The following is a 16,308-nucleotide window of genomic DNA, read 5'->3' as shown; positions in this document are numbered from 1 at the left end:
ATCCTTTCACTACTTGCAAAGACTAGACAGAATATTTCTATTCTCAAAGAACCAATTTCGAACACTCAATGTTTGGACAATCAAACAATCAGTGGGGAGAAAGAATAGGCACAATGGGTTACAACGGGGGACAAAAGTCAGCGTTACCTACCCCTCACTATCTGCAAAGGAAGAGAGAATATTTCTATTCTTCCTCGTTTGTAGACAGAGAGAATCTCAAGAGAACAATCCTCGAACAAACAATGTTCGGGCAAACAATCAATCAGTGGGGGAGAAAAATAGGCACGACGGGTTACAACGGGGGACAAAAGTCCGCGTTACCTACCCTTCACTACCTGCAAAGGAAGAGAGAATCTTTCTATTCTTCTCCATTTGCAGACAGAGAATCTCCAAAAAGAACCAACAATCGAAGAGTAATACTAGTATTTTCCAAACAATCAAACAATCATTTCGCAATTTGTCGTGTTACACGACCTTACCCGGACCGCATGGACAGTTTCTTGTCTTCCGAATCCAGCGCCCGATCACCCTCTATTCTCCGTGACTGTTGCGGCACTCCTGATGGTTCCCAGTCAGAACCGTAGAGCACTCGAGAGAGGTCTGTTCGGAACCAGTGAAGTTCGGATGATCGGCTGTCAGACGAGGGTCTATCGGACAGGAGCTCTCCCGATCGTTGCAGTCGTTTACTCTGTCGTCAGGACCTCTCCCACTGGATCCACGTGTCACTGATGGGCCCCACGTTTGGGACGCCAATTGTAGAAAATGGTAGGGCCAATGTTGATCAAGAACCTTTTTAAGTATTGCCCGGCGCTAACCGCCTCTCATACCACTCGAATCTTTCAAACAAAGAGGCAGGCGCTGGAGACTGGAAGGCAGGAAACAGAAGTTTTATTTCGACGGAGCAGAACACGTCAACTCAGACAACAGGGTATCTTCTCGAGGTGCTCTAACCGCATCTCTGAGGCCTGGCCTCTTATACACAGGTTTATGGCTTTATTGCATGAAACACATCTTTGTCAACACTTTGATGTACGGAAAGACATCCTCGGAATCCCCACTTCAAGCCCGTTCCCACACACATTTACAGTAGAAATCCCAACCCCGGTCACAACAGGTGATGATTGTCACGCAGCTGGGCATTCCGCCGATTCCCGGAATGCATGTGGCTGATCGGATCTCATGGGGTGGGGGCTTTGATCAGTTGTGGATCCTTTGATGGGGGAAGCTTCCTACTGTATGGGGGCAATAAACAGCATCCGCAGGGCCAGGTGGCGGCCTGGGAACGAGCAGGACAATCGGGCACAGAGGAAAGGGGGGTTTTATCAAAGGGATACGGGATCATGAAAGGGATGGAGGGGTTTATGGCCCGAGCATGTGAGAGCGGGGGCTGTCAGCGAGCGGCGGATGTTTGCGAGGTTAGGAGAGAGAGAGAGAGAGAGAGGCGCTGGCTATCGGCAGTGGGCAGAGAGGCCATGGCATTCAAAATGGCTGCCACTTACGCGCATGGATGAGCCTAAAATGGGACAAGGTGGCGCCGATAATGTTGATGTCGCAAACTAGATTTTAACAGTGCCCATCATTTCTATCAGGAGCAAACTGTTACACTGTGTTAAAAACACGTGTTACATGTTAAATAGAGCTGACACCAGAAGTCTTTCTAGAAAAAGGAAAGATTGACAGAAAAGGGATATTCTTAACTATGGCAAATGCCATCCCCAGCGGTTCTCCCCATACCACTGAATCAAGCGCATCTTTGTGCTTACTCCAGTCTGCTGGTAAAGAGGAGACTGTGTTCGAATGCAAAGAAGTCTGCACAATCACTACCTTTTTCACTCACTCACAAAGATCAACGGACCACAGCTCAGTAATAAGCAAAAATGTTAGACCTTTAAAGTGTATTGGTGTTTGATTGATTCACACCGTGCATAATCACCTAAGAAATTCATTCACAAGCACACAAGCTAATAAAGTCAGCTACCGAGTTGACAAATGTGGCTTGACTCATCAGTGGCTAATCTTGGTAAAAGTACAGTCATCTACAGACCAAACAATCAAGCACACTACCTATGCACTTACAATACCTGGCTACATAGCAACCAACTAATATTATCTCTCTGTGCTTGCATAGAGCTGGATATTATACACACAATATGTATGGGATCCTGTTTTCCTGTTTATTTCTTGGGAAAGGGAGAGGAGGGCAAGCAATGGTGGACTGAGAAGTCTTGAATGGCTTGCGCTCGATGAGCTGAGAGTAGCCCATCCTAATGCACCTCAATCAACCCAGGCTGGACGTACCTTGGAGTGGACTACTGTTGTAAAGGGCTCCCACCCATTTAAAAAGATGGTTAATATTTATTTATTTATTTTATTTTAGGTTTTTCTAGAGCGCGTAGTCACCCAACGAGTATCCCAGCGCTAAACCTCGTGCTCCTAAGGGATGAAGGTAGGGAATGTCGACGACTCATGGGAAGAGTAGGGTTTTAAGGGACTTCCTGAATCGTAGGAGGTTTGGTTCCGCTCTGAGGCTCGGGGGGAGCGCGTTCCATTTTTTTCCTGTATTAACTGAGAAGCGGCGGCCACCTGCGCGGGCCTTTTTCACCCTGGGGATCATGATGAGGTTTCCATGTTCTGATCGAAGGGCTCTCGTAGGTCTGCAGGGTGTGATCCAGTTGTTGAGGATTGGGGGGCCTGCGTTGTGCAGTACCTTGTGGGCCAAACAAAGGGCCTTGAAAGTTACTCTTTCCCTGATTGGGAGCCAGTGCAGCTTCCTCAATGCAGGCTTGGCTGATGTTCTGGCTGGAGTATTCGTAAGTAGTCGGGCTGCGGCATTCTGGGCTTTTTGCAAGGTTTGGAGAGTGGATTCCGGGGCTCCCAGATAGATAGCATTGCTGTAGTCCAGCCTGGATAAAATTAGGCCTTGGATCAGCAGAAGGCGGGACTGGAATGGGAGTAGGGGGAGTACCTTTCTGCATGATCTGAGTAGGCCATAGCAGGTGCCGGCCGTTTTTCTTGCCTGTGTTTTGAAGGAGAGATCTGTCTCCAACCACACTCCCAGACTCTTAACCTCCATCTTGGGGGTGGGGGGTTCACCCATACAGGCGGGCCAGATGTTAGGGGGAAGGTTCGTGGTGTTGTGTCCTAGGAGCAGGATCTCTGTTTTTGATCCATTTAATTTTAGAGCTGAGTCGCTCATCCATTGATGGACGTTGGAGAGGCAATCATGGAGATTGGAAGGCTCTAGCTTGGGGTGGGAGAGCGTCACCACCAGCTGAGTATCGTCAGCATAGCTGACGATGGTGACTCCAAATGGTGAGACCAGTTCCTCCAGTGGGGCCATATACACGTTAAACAACGTGGGGCTTCGTGATGATCCCCGTGGCACACCACACTGGAGGGGGATGGAGGGGGAGCGGCTTTCACCTTCCCATACTTGGAAGGAGCGTCGGGAGAGAAAGGACGTGAGCCATTTCAACGCCCTGTCTTTCACTCCGATGTTATCTAGACGTTGGGTTAGGACCTGGTGGCTGACCGTGTCGAAGGCCGCGCTCAGGTCTAGGAGGACCACTGCCACTGATCCTCCAGTATCGATAATTTCCCTGGTCTTCTCTACTGCTGCGAGGAGAGCAGTGTCAGTGCCCTGACCTGGTCTAAAGCCTGTTTGTGAATTTTTGAGGAGTTGGTTTGATTCTAGGAAGTGTGACAGCTTTTTATTCGCTAGTTTCTCGGCGACCTTACCTATCCAGGGGAGGAGTGAGATTGGTCTATAATTGGATAGATCTGCAGGGTCTAGCGATGGTTTTTTGAGAAGCCCTTTTACGACAGCCTCCTTCCAGCTTGAAGGGACTTCTCCTTGTGCTAACGAGATGTTGATGAGGGCAGTCAGTTGGGGCACTATGGTCCGGGTGATGTCTTTGACGAACCGTATGGGAACTGGGTCACTGGGGGCTCCACTCTTAGTTGCTGCAAATGTTGCTGCCACTTCCTCTTCGGTGACTGGGCCGAACGACGCTAGATGAGGCTTATCGGGTAAGGGAGGTAAGTCCTTAGCTCTCTCTGTGGTGTCAGGGTTAGCAGCAGGGAGGGAGGCAAGGATTTTTTTAATTTTTTCATCGAAAAAGGTGGCCAGATTGACGCATTTTTCCTCAGCTGCTTTGGTGTCCATGGGTTTCTGCGGGGGGTCCGGGACATGGAGGAGCTCTTTGAGGATAGAGAAGGTCTCCTTGGCTGAACAGGAGGAACTCTTTATTTTTTCCTCGTAGAAGGCACTTTTCGCGTTGTGGAGGGCTCGTTTATAAGCTTTCATAGATGATTGATAGGCGTCTTTCTCCGACACCGATTTGTTTTTCCTCCAAGTGCGTTCTGTCTTTTTGCACTCCTTCCTTAAGGCGTTAAGGGAGGGTGTGTACCATGGAGCGGGGTTGATCCTTTTGACGTGTTTTAGAGTGCTGGTTAGTGGGACAAGGCTGTCCAGGGGGTGGGTAAGCCAACCGTTAAATTCCCTGTCAGCAGTGTTAGGGTCCGCGGAGAGAGGGCCGACGGATTCTCGTAACTTCGCTTCCCATTCCTCTGGTGCTAGCTTGTGCCACCGTCTGGTTCGTATCCTGGTTTTCTGTTTGGGTGCTGGGGTGGTCTGGAGAGACCAGAGCATCGGGACCAGCATATGGTCGGTCCATGGGAGGGGGGTAGGATCTTGGGTTTTAAGGTTCCTGATATTAGTGAAAATCGGGTCCAAGAGTTGTCCTTTCTCATGGGTGGCTTTAGAGTTCAGGAGGTGGAGATCGGCTGATATGAGATCAGCAAGTAGGTTAGCTGCGGCATTGTCCGCAGGGTCTAGGAAGTGCAGGTTAAGGTCCCCTAGGAGGAGAAAGTTGGAGGTTGAAATTGTTTTTAGTAAAATGTGATCCATCAGGGTGCTGGAAAAATCTCCTAGCGAGCCAGGCGGGCGGTACACTAAAAGTCCCGAGAGAGAGATAGATGGCGAGATCTGGAAGGTGAAGTTGCAGTTTTCACAGTCTTTAACAGTTCCACATTCGATTCTACAAGTGAGATGGTCTTTGTAGAGTATGGCTAGCCCGCCACCTCTGCCGACCGGTCTATTCAAGCAGCAGATTTGGTAACCGGGTGGGGCTGTGTTGACTATGTCGAAGTCACTGTAAGAGGTCAGCCATGTTTCGGTCAGAAACAATACGTCTAGCGTCAAATTTTGGGCAAGGATGTTTATTTCGTGAGCGTGTTTAACTAGGGATCTGCAGTTCAGAAGGCCGAACCGAAGCACTTGGCCGCGTTCCGTTTCCTCTGATGTTTTACAGAGGATACATCCTGAAAAAGGGGTGTCTTCCTTGAGGATGAATTTACAATGAGGATGTTTTTTCGTGTTCCAGGCACGAAGCGTATCTTGGGTGTAGGAGATACGTTTCTCCGGGTTGGGCATAGTGTCTAGGCCTTCGGCCGCAGACGGGCTTGCCTTTGGCGCGCCTTCGGCGCGCTGACGGCGCGCCCTCTGCGCCTGTCCGCTGCGCGTCCGGTGGTTGCACATCTTTTCAGGGGTGGAAAAGGGCGTGTGGGCGTGGCCTAAGGGTAGGCGTGGCCTCGTTCCTCGCCGTCAATGGCGGCTGGATGAGATTGACTGCGTGGTGTTCGCTACAGCGCTAGTTCCGCTGAGAAGGCGAATTTTTCGGCAAGTACTGGTGATGCCAGGAGGGTAAGTGCAGGTATTTTAAAATAAAGACAATTCAATAATTCGTGACACAGGTGATACAAATTTTTAAAAAGTCGGTCTGCTCCCGGCTTCCGCCTCAGGAGTATGCGAGGTTGTCTGGTATGGCGCGCTTTTGCTCAGCGTTTTATACCGGTGTGGGCGTGGCCTAAGGGTAGGCGTGGCCTCGTTCCTCGCCGTCAATGGCGGCTGGATGAGATTGACTGCGTGGTGTTCGCTACAGCGCTAGTTCCGCTGAGAAGGCGAATTTTTCGTCAAGTACTGGTGATGCCAGGAGGGTAAGTGCAGGTATTTTAAAATAAACACAATTCAATAATTCGTGACACAGGTGATACAAATTTTAAAAAAGTCGGTCTGCTCCCGGCTTCCGCCTCAGGAGTATGCGAGGTTGTCTGGTATGGCGCGCTTTTGCTCAGCGTTTTATACCGGGGTGGGCGTGTGGGCGTGGCCTAACGGTAGGCGTGGCCTCGTTCCTCACCGCCAATGGTGGCTGGATGAGATTGACTGCGTGGTGTTCGCTACAGAGCTAGTTCCGCTGAGAAGGCGAATTTTTCGGCAAGTACTGGTGATGCCAGGAGGGTAAGTGCAGGTATTTTAAAATAAACACAATTCAATAATTCGTGACACAGGTGATACAAATTTTCAAAAAGTCGGTCTGCTCCCGGCTTCCGCCTCAGGAGTATGCGAGGTTGTCTGGTATGGCGCGCTTTTGCTCAGCGGTTTATACCAGTGTGGGCGTGGCCTAAGGGTAGGCGTGGCCTCGTTCCTCGCCGTCAATGGCGGCTGGATGAGATTGACTGCGTGGTGTTCGCTACAGCGCTAGTTCCGCTGAGAAGGCGAATTTTTCGTCAAGTACTGGTGATGCCAGGAGGGTAAGTGCAGGTATTTTAAAATAAACACAATTCAATAATTCGTGACACAGGTGATACAAATTTTAAAAAAGTCGGTCTGCTCCCGGCTTCCGCCTCAGGAGTATGCGAGGTTGTCTGGTATGGTATGGCGCCCTTTTGCTCAGCGTTTTATACCTGGGTGGGCGTGTGGGCGTGGCCTAAGGGTAGGCGTGGCCTCGTTCCTCGCCATCAATGGCGGCTGGATGAGATTGGCTGCGTGGTGTTCGCTACAGCGCTAGTTCCGCTGAGAAGGCGAATTTTTCGGCAAGTACTGGTGATGCCAGGAGGGTAAGTGCAGGTGTTTTAAAATAAACACAATTCAATAATTCGTGACACAGGTGATACAAATTTTAAAAAAGTCGGTCTGCTCCCGGCTTCTGCCTCAGGAGTATGCGAGGTTGTCTGGTATGGCGCGCTTTTGCTCAGCGTTTTATACCGGTGTGGGCGTGGCCTAAGGGTAGGCGTGGCTTCGTTCCTCGCCGTCAATGGCGGCTGGATGAGATTGACTGCGTGGTGTTCGCTACAGCGCTAGTTCCGCTGAGAAGGCAAATTTTTCGGCAAGTACTGGTGATGCCAGGAGGGTAAGTGCAGGTATTTTAAAATAAACACAATTCAATAATTCGTGACACAGGTGATACAAATTTTCAAAAAGTCGGTCTGCTCCCGGCTTCCGCCTCAGGAGTATGCGAGGTTGTCTGGTATGGCGCGCTTTTGCTCAGCGTTTTATACCGGTGTGGGCGTGGCCTAAGGGTAGGCTTGGCCTCGTTCCTCGCCGTCAATGGCGGCTGGATGAGATTGACTGCGTGGTGTTCGCTACAGCGCTAGTTCCGCTGAGAAGGCGAATTTTTCGTCAAGTACTGGTGATGCCAGGAGGGTAAGTGCAGGTATTTTAAAATAAACACAATTCAATAATTCGTGACACAGGTGATACAAATTTTAAAAAAGTCGGTCTGCTCCCGGCTTCCGCCTCAGGAGTATGCGAGGTTGTCTGGTATGGTATGGCGCCCTTTTGCTCAGCGTTTTATACCGGGGTGGGCGTGTGGGCGTGGCCTAACGGTAGGTGTGGCCTCGTTCCTCGCCATCAATGGCGGCTGGATGAGATTGACTGCGTGGTGTTCGCTACAGCGCTAGTTCCGCTGAGAAGGCGAATTTTTCGGCAAGTACTGGTGATTAAGCATGGGCGAATTTTGCGGATCTCGCGTTCGCGAATTTTGCGGATTTGCGAACTCGCAATCCGCAAAATCCGCGAATTCCCGCGAATTTGCGGATTTTTTTTTTGTGTTCGCCCGTGTTTCTGCCAGTTCGCGAGGGTTTTTACAATTTCGCAATTTGCGAACTTACCTGTCGGGTCGCAAGTTTTGCGAACTTGTTGTTTCTACGTGTCCAGCCTGTTTGGGACACTCTTCTTCATCACTGCCACTCTCTGTCACCACTGCCACTCTCTGACTACTCATGCCACCCTCTGGCCCACCCATGCCACCCTCTGTTTCATCACCACACCCTCTGGTTGTCCAGTGTACATTATTTTCGGCAAAGCAAAGCACACCTTCCCTGCCTCAAGTGACCTGAATTAATTTGGGGCTGATTAATGTGCCACAGAATATTTTTTTAGCTGGCACCTGCTTCCTTAGTGCGCCCTGATTAGTGATCTTTTGCACTTGCTAAGTGCTTTCATTGTTGCAAAATTAGTTACAACACCTGCCCTGCCCCAACTGACAATAATGAATTAGGGGCTGATTAATGGATTTTAACTTCCAGCCTGGCTCCTGCTTGTCTCCCTTAGCTGTAATTCAGGACCTTTGTGGCATATGTGTAACTATTCTGAGGTTCAGAGCAGGGTCACATAATAGTTGCAACTGGCAACTGAACTCTGGAGGGGCCCCTCAGGAAGCACTACAGGAAATGGCTACTAATGATGAGCCTGAACTTTTGAACCTGGCAAGTAGTTTCAGTTTTGCTAAGATCGTATTTCTGCAATTTAGCACTTATTCGCGGGGCGCGAAGTTGTACTGGGAAGCCGCGAACTCACGCGAACAGTGCGAGCAGTGCGAGCAAAATCCGCTGCTCGCGGATTTGCGGATTTTGCGGGAGATTCGCGAATCTCGCGGATTGCGGATTTCCCGAAAATCCGCAAAATCCGCGAGCGGAACGGATTTTCCGCCCATACCTACTGGTGATGCCAGGAGGGTAAGTGCAGGTATTTTAAAATAAACACAATTCAATAATTCGTGACACAGGTGATACAAATTTTAAAAAAGTCGGTCTGCTCCCGGCTTCCGCCTCAGGAGTATGCGAGGTTGTCTGGTATGGCGCACTTTTGCTCAGCGTTTTATACCGGTGTGGGCGTGGCCTAAGGGTAGGCGTGGCCTCGTTCCTCGCCGTCAATGGCGGCTGGATGAGATTGACTGCGTGGTGTTCGCTACAGCGCTAGTTCCGCTGAGAAGGCGAATTTTTCGTCAAGTACTGGTGATGCCAAGAGGGTAAGTGCAGGTATTTTAAAATAAACACAATTCAATAATTCGTGACACAGGTGATACAAATTTTAAAAAAGTCGGTCTGCTCCCGGCTTCCGCCTCAGGAGTATGCGAGGTTGTCTGTAATAACTGCACTAATCCACCAAACCGTGTTGATATTTATGTTGTGCTAAATTTGAGGAGCGAATGGGCACACTAGAGGAGGATTTTGTCATACTCATGTGCCTTTGTCGCTGATTTACACAAATTAGCAAGATCATATGACAGATATATTTGTCTCATGTTTACTCTCTTTTCGTTCAGTATTATAGTGCTGATTTTATTTGTCATTTGATGCTTTGAGATTTGTTTTACTTAAGGTGGATGGAAATGTTCTTTATTTAAAGTGATGTATTTTTTCTGTGAAAGGTTTTTGGTATATTGACCTTATTTATTTATGCATACAAATATTTGATATTAAAGCATTGAGTGCAACATTGGTAATCATTTGTGGCACTCACCTTATTTAGGCTTGGGGTTATGAGTATATACCATATGACTATTGGATGTTGAGTGCATGATTGAACAGCTGGTGAACTAGAGCAGCGGATTGATATTCCAAAAGGAAAAACTTGTAACTTAACAGTCTTCCACCTATTTAGTATGCCAGTATTTTTTTTCTGCCTTTTAATCACCTGTTTTTGGATCTCTATTGTGGGTAAGACTTACTACACGAGTCTCATGCACAGTAATTACTTGGTGATTGTACTGCATGTGTTCACTGACAGTGGCTGTCTTTTAAGGAAGGGCTGCTGAAATTCAGCTATGGTAGGGGCACTGAGCTGGTTTAACAGTAACAAGTCAATTGTAATAATGGAAACCTTGGGTTAGGTTAAAAACAAAGGTGGGTGTGATGTGAGATGTGTATCTCACACCATAGCCAACTTTTGTTTTTAACCTTACTCAAGACTTCCATTATTAAAATTGCCTTGAATGGTGGGCAATCTGGAGGTAATTTAAATTCACTATTCTTTACAAAACAACCCAAACAAAACCTCTCCGCTGTAATCCAGGCATCGCAGCACACCCAGAAGCACCAGATGTCTCCACTGGGAACCCTATGATGAAGCATGCCACTAACTAGCGTTTAGTGGGTGAGGGTTCTTTTGAAAACCTAAAGGTTTTCTCTACTCATATGAGTGAGGGACATCTCATGATGTTATGAACTTTGATAGCAAGCTCGCTTTCATTGATTGTTGTCAGTCAGTCGTCATCAAGCTTTATTATCGGCCATAGGACAAAAAATCAGTACAAGAATAAAACAAACAACATTAGACTGGTCATAGCGTACAAAAAGGAACAAACATTTTTTCCATAAAACACAGTGGTTTAAAACAGGATAAATACTTTAGATTGGTTTTAAAAATTTTGATAAAATGATTGATCACAAGCCGTTATATTACTTAAATTGAAACATTAGATGCTGGGCGGAAAGACTGAGTTTATAATCTAGCCACTTACCAGCCCCCTTCATTAGTTGAAAGAATAGAGCCACCTAGGCACTGTGAGCAATATCAAGTACCTTAAGCTTGGCCCTTCTGAGGCACCACATGGAAAATAGAAACCTAGAGGTCACTAACACCAGTAATGGGGAGGAATCAAATTTTAAGATGCAATACACTTCCTGGTAGTTCCAGATACCTAGGTTTCTACACAGTTGGATTATCCATTTGGCTCTTGCTTTGGCATAAGAGGGGCAGAAAAGTAAAACGTGTAGATCAGATTCTACACTGGCGTTACAGCCTGGGCAGCCCTGGGGTGGGGAATTTACACCTGCCCACTTGTTCGTGAAATCCCTTACTGGTAGTGTTCCATGTCTGAATTTTACATAAGGTTTTTTAGCTAGAGGGGGCTGGATACTATCCAAAAATTGTTCAAAACGATATGTGCACTTGACCTCCAAAAATCTTGAGCTTAGCACCCCTATAGCGCTATTCTGATATAGGTTGGCCAAATGGTAATCCTTAAGTGTTAATGCAAGGGATTTTTTGGAGGTACAGGGACATGTCTGTTCTGGTGTAAGCCATAAGTCAGCCCTTCCCAATGCGTGACATAGATGTTTAATGTGCATGAGCCAGGGGATCCTCCTTGCGCCCTGAGTAAGTAGGAAGGCCTTCAATTCCTCCCTGTAGTGAATTAGCTCGGGGGTGCTCCAAAGGCGTCTCCAATAGAATAAGGGCCGATTAGCAATTATGTCCCTAATTGGGGTCAAGCCTACGTCTAAGCGTAGTGAAAGCAGGGGGGTGCTCTGGGGAAGACGTAATAGACGTCTCAGAAAACCATTCTCGATCGCATCCGGTGAGCTAGCGTTGGCATGTCCCCAGACTCAACTCCATACAGCGCACCCCCCCTTGCTTGGGCCTTATAGATTTCTAATGGAGGGCCCAAGATTTTTTGTGGGCAGTCATTGTGTACCTTCAAGATACCCCCTGAAACTTGTGCAAGCTTTAAATTTGCTTTAGCCACATGGGACCGCCAATCCATATGATCATTCAGAGTAATCCCCAGATAGTCGAATGTGTAAGTTCTTTCCAGGGCCAGACCGTTCATATGAGGATGGGAACGATTTACTGTTCTTGCAAGGTAAACCATGTATTTGGTTTTGGAGAGGTTGATCGCCAGGTTCCTTAATGAGCAGAAGTTGCAAAATGCTTCCAATGTTCACTGAATGCCCATTGATGATTTGGAAAGAAGTAACGTATCATCAGCGAACATTAGAGCTGGTACAAGACAATCTGCCAAGCGAGGAGAGTCTAAATCCTTCACTCCTTGGAGATGATCAACCAGGCCGTTGAGGAATAGGGAAAAGAGCGTTGGGGCTAGTACGCAAACTTGCCTTACCCCCTTTTCAACTCTAAATGGTGCCGAAAGCTCCCCCATCTTTCCATAGCGCACCCTTGCATAGTTGCCTTGGTGCAGACATTGTAGCATATGGCATAAGTAAGGAGGAATGCCCATTTTTTGCAGTATGGCCTAGAGCTTATCTCTATGTACGAGGTCAAACGCAGATCGAAGATCCACGAAGATCAAGTACAGGCTGCCTCCCCCCTTGATCACCACTTTCCAGTGGATTAGTTTAAGTCTGAAAAGTTGGTCCGCGGTGGAAACCTTAGCCCGAAACCCCACCTGTAGGGGGGTAAGAATCTCATGGTCGTCTAGTCATAACTGTAGCCTTGAGAGTAGTATTCGGGCAAACAGTTTTTGCAAGGTGTCAATAAGGCTGATTGGGCGATAGTTCACCAGATCAAGGGGGGAGCCCTTTTTAAGGATGGGAATTATTTCTGCTCTTAGCCAGGTGTGCGGAACCTCCATGCCGTGGAGGATGGCATTGAACAGCACCCAAATGTATGGGGCCCATACCTTCTGCTCACTAAGGAACTAGTCGCCCGGGATCCTGTCTAGGCCCGGCGCTTTTCCTGGGGGAAGCCATCAGTCCTACCTGTTTTTACCAAATTCCAAAAGGCCCTGTAGTCGCGATTGTCCAGTGCTGATTTAATGTCGGCCCACCTGTCCTCCTCCCATTCTAGCTTAGACTTTGCGACAATGTTCTTATAGCAAGATCTAGCTAGTCTGATAGTTTCAGTGGAACCGCTCTTAACCTCCCTTATGAGACCGGATTTCGTCTGTCTACACGTTTTGATGTACCATTTGTTTTGGCGAGGTGGCCGGGCCTTACTAGTCGCAGTAAAGTAGAAAAAAGTATCCATTTTATCAATAAGCTCTAAATGAGTAGTTTGCAAGACGTTTAGGTGGACGGTTTCAAACTTGTCCACAGGAAGAGTAGAAACTCTATGTAAAGTGTTTGCAACTTGGTGGTACATTTCAGCTACCTTTTCGTGTGATTGCACAAAATTACCCCATCTGATTCGTCTGCCTCCACTAGTTGCGATTAAATTTTGGTGGTGGAATCCCTCGTTGCTTTGGGGATTTTGAGTAGAACCGATTGGGTGCTTTATGTCTAAGGATAGAAGATTGTGATCACTATCTACTCTCGAGATAACTTCAAAGGCCCTGATATGTGACCGGAGTTCAAGATTGACCATTATATAGTCAATGGTGGTACTTTTTCCTGGTCTATTGAAGGTTGCTTTGCCTGGGGTGTCTGTGGGGAATCTTCAATTACAGGCTCTAAGGGAGTGTGAGATAGTTAATCTATTTAGTTGGAGAACAAGCGGGGTCCAACCCTTTGTTGGATACATGGAACAATCAGGAATGGACCAAACTAAATCCTCCTCCTGGGTGATGGGTGTAGTTCCTCCTAAGGGTTCAAAGTGGCAATTAAGGTCACCCCCTATGATTTTATGGGACGAGGCAGGAAGCAATAGAAGAAGTTCTTCTATCTGATTAAGAGTTGTTAAGGCCTCTGTAGATGACGAGGAGCGAAGATAGACGCTGACCACTGCCACCTTTAGGCCATCTGAGAAGTTGAGAAGGATGGAGAGGATGTCGGTGGAATGCGTATCTAACACTTTCACTGAACAGCCCAAGTGGGTAGCCACCCAGATATAGAGTCCCCCATAGGGTCTACCCCTGGTCCCCCAGAGAGCCGTGGTACAAAAGATTGCAAAACCCACTCTATGGGGGGCGATCTGGGCCCAGGTTTCTTGAAATAGACAAAGATCATACTAGTCTATTAGTTCCCCCCACTCTGGTTGGTCCAATTTTGAGTTAATCCCTGCTAGGTTCCATGAGTTGAGCCTAAGGGTAGATGACTCTTCTTGTGGGGTGGTGAGAGCAGGAAAGGAGCAACTCTCTGGATTAGGGCTCACCATCTCAGTTTGGATATTGTCTGTGGGTAGAGGAGATCGGGGTGCAGGTCGAATTTGCATCATTGCCTTTCTCCCAACTAGACCACTATTCCTGATAGAGGAAAGCCACCAGTTTATCCCTGACGTCTCCCAGGTATTACCTTGGGAGGATACAATTTGGTCGCTTTCGTGGGTAAATAGTGGAGTTAGTCAGTCTACTGCATTCAAAGGATTGAATCTGTTTTCTAGTGGGAGAGTAAAATCTTTTCTCTGAACTCCACAAGGATAATGAGTAATGGTTTTTAATTCTTGATGATGATTCTATGGGGTAGAAGTAGGCTAGGGGGAGGGTGTGGATTGGACCGTATGAATCAAAATTGTCCCACTTGAGTATGTGTTTGACCACCACCCTGTCTCTGAAATGTAGTACCACGCAATCCCCCCTGTTGGGTTAATGTTCCCCTCAGCCTTGTCGGGTACAGAATTTGCTGCATGGAGACCATTACTGGGGGGGATCCGGGGACTGGTCGTGGGATGCTGTCGGGATCGGTGTCGTCTACGCTGTTCCTATTGGGGGGAAGAGGATTACTACTACCCTCAAGCCTGTTATTTAACAGTGAGACTACCCCGTCGATCCGGCTCGTTACAGACTTAAACTGGATCATGATAAATTGTTCTTGATGGGTTTGCATGTCGATTAGTAGATGTGTGGCCCAAAGGGGAGGTAGTGGGATTTGATTTGCCGGTGCCGAGGCAACCGACGTACCTTCTGGTGGGTTGGATTCCTCTGTAAGGGTTGTCTTCAAGTTTTTAGATTTCATTGGTCTGGGGTGGCGCTTATGTTGTCTTTTGGTAGATTTCGGGACTGGGGAGGGAAGTGGGCTACGACTGAAGGTAGAGTGTTGTAAGGGCTGGGCACAAGGGATTTTGTTGGTAAGTGGGTCTTGCAGTGTCCCAGAAATATCCAAAGACGGCACAACTGGGGACCCTTGTAATGTTGGGGCTTCTAAGGTTACAGGAGTAGTTGAGAGGCGTCGCTCGGTATTCTCTATTGCCGATGACACTGCTCCAATTGCCTTCTGCAACATTTTATCAATGGTCGTTCGGCTGGGTATTTGGCCCATTGATACAGTTTTTTGCCGGGTCTGCGGGCAGAAATATGGGGGATTGGATTTTCCCATAATCTAGCCAGAGGTGTTAAACAGACTAAATAGGTGCTCTACCCCTTCGGTTATGTGGGTAATAGAAAAACCTCGCTCAATGACTTGCGGTTTACTTATACAATCAGCAAACCCTTCTAGACATATTTACATTATATTGACCAACAAATCAAGATTTGTGTAACTTTTAGCCAAAAACACATTGAAAATACCAGGTAGAAAAGGGGGGTAGCCCAGACCAGTCCCTCCAGGTCACGAACAGGCACAAACAGGCCCGCCCTTGGTCCCGGGCTTCGGCCCGCGCCGCGGAGTTAGGGGAGTGGCTTATGTGAGTGATGTCCACGCCTCCCCCTGAGCCAGTACAGGTGTGTAGGCACAGGTGCACCCTGGGGAGTGTAGTCCTATCTCCGGGTGTAGGCGCTATAGGGTCGGGTCAATGACGGCAGGCGACCCTCAGTATCTCGTAGTCCTGCGCTCTTCTCCGCCTCTGATGACAGCCCCTCTTGGTGAGAAACCTGGAGCCCCCAGAGGCAATGATCTCTAATCCTCGTGTCACTGCAGTCAGCGTCCGTGCAAGCCACCAAAGGTCAGAAGTACCATGGCTCTAGACCAGGGAAAATCTTGTCTTGTGTTAACACTAGCGCCAGCGCCAGGGTTTTCTGTTCCTGCTATTCTGGCCTGTCCAGAGGCCCTATTGGCTCCTTGTGCTGATCCCTGGTGCTTTCTCAGGCCAAGAGCAAAAAAAGGGTGGGTCTCCAGACAGGGAAAAATATAAATCTCTTCCCTCCTTGATGAATTTAAGGAACCGCCGGTTGCCGTTTGCCTGCCTGCCCGCTGGAGTGTAAAAAAGAAAAAAAAATGGCTTCTGAGGCTCTGCCGCCCCGGACCTTCGGCGTAGATGGCAGCGGCGGTTTTGATTGTTGTACAAGTGCAACAAACATGGTAAACTTAGGCATTTACCAAATTTTTCAGAGGAAGTCACCATTCTGTAAATGCTAATGCTATTCAGGCCCAAAAGCCTAATGCTTGTTATGAAAAATGTACATTTGTTTTATTAGTGGCTGTAGAAGGTGTGAAATGCAACTGTAAGAAGTATAGTCCTTTTAGTGAGATTGCTAATCATCTTGTTCCTTTGAAGGCAAATGTAGATTTAGGTACACCAATTACAATAATTTCTGACCATTTGCATCAAAAAGAGAGAGGTCTGATATTCAAATATTGCCCTTTAATGTCAACGCTTTTGTTTATGGTGGCGGGATTGATATTTTGAAGTATTTT

The sequence above is a fragment of the Lissotriton vulgaris genome, chromosome 5 (genome assembly GCF_964263255.1).
Source record: "Lissotriton vulgaris chromosome 5, aLisVul1.2, whole genome shotgun sequence".
In the NCBI taxonomy this organism is placed as follows: Eukaryota; Metazoa; Chordata; class Amphibia; order Caudata; family Salamandridae; genus Lissotriton; species Lissotriton vulgaris.
This window is presented reverse-complemented; position numbering follows the sequence as displayed.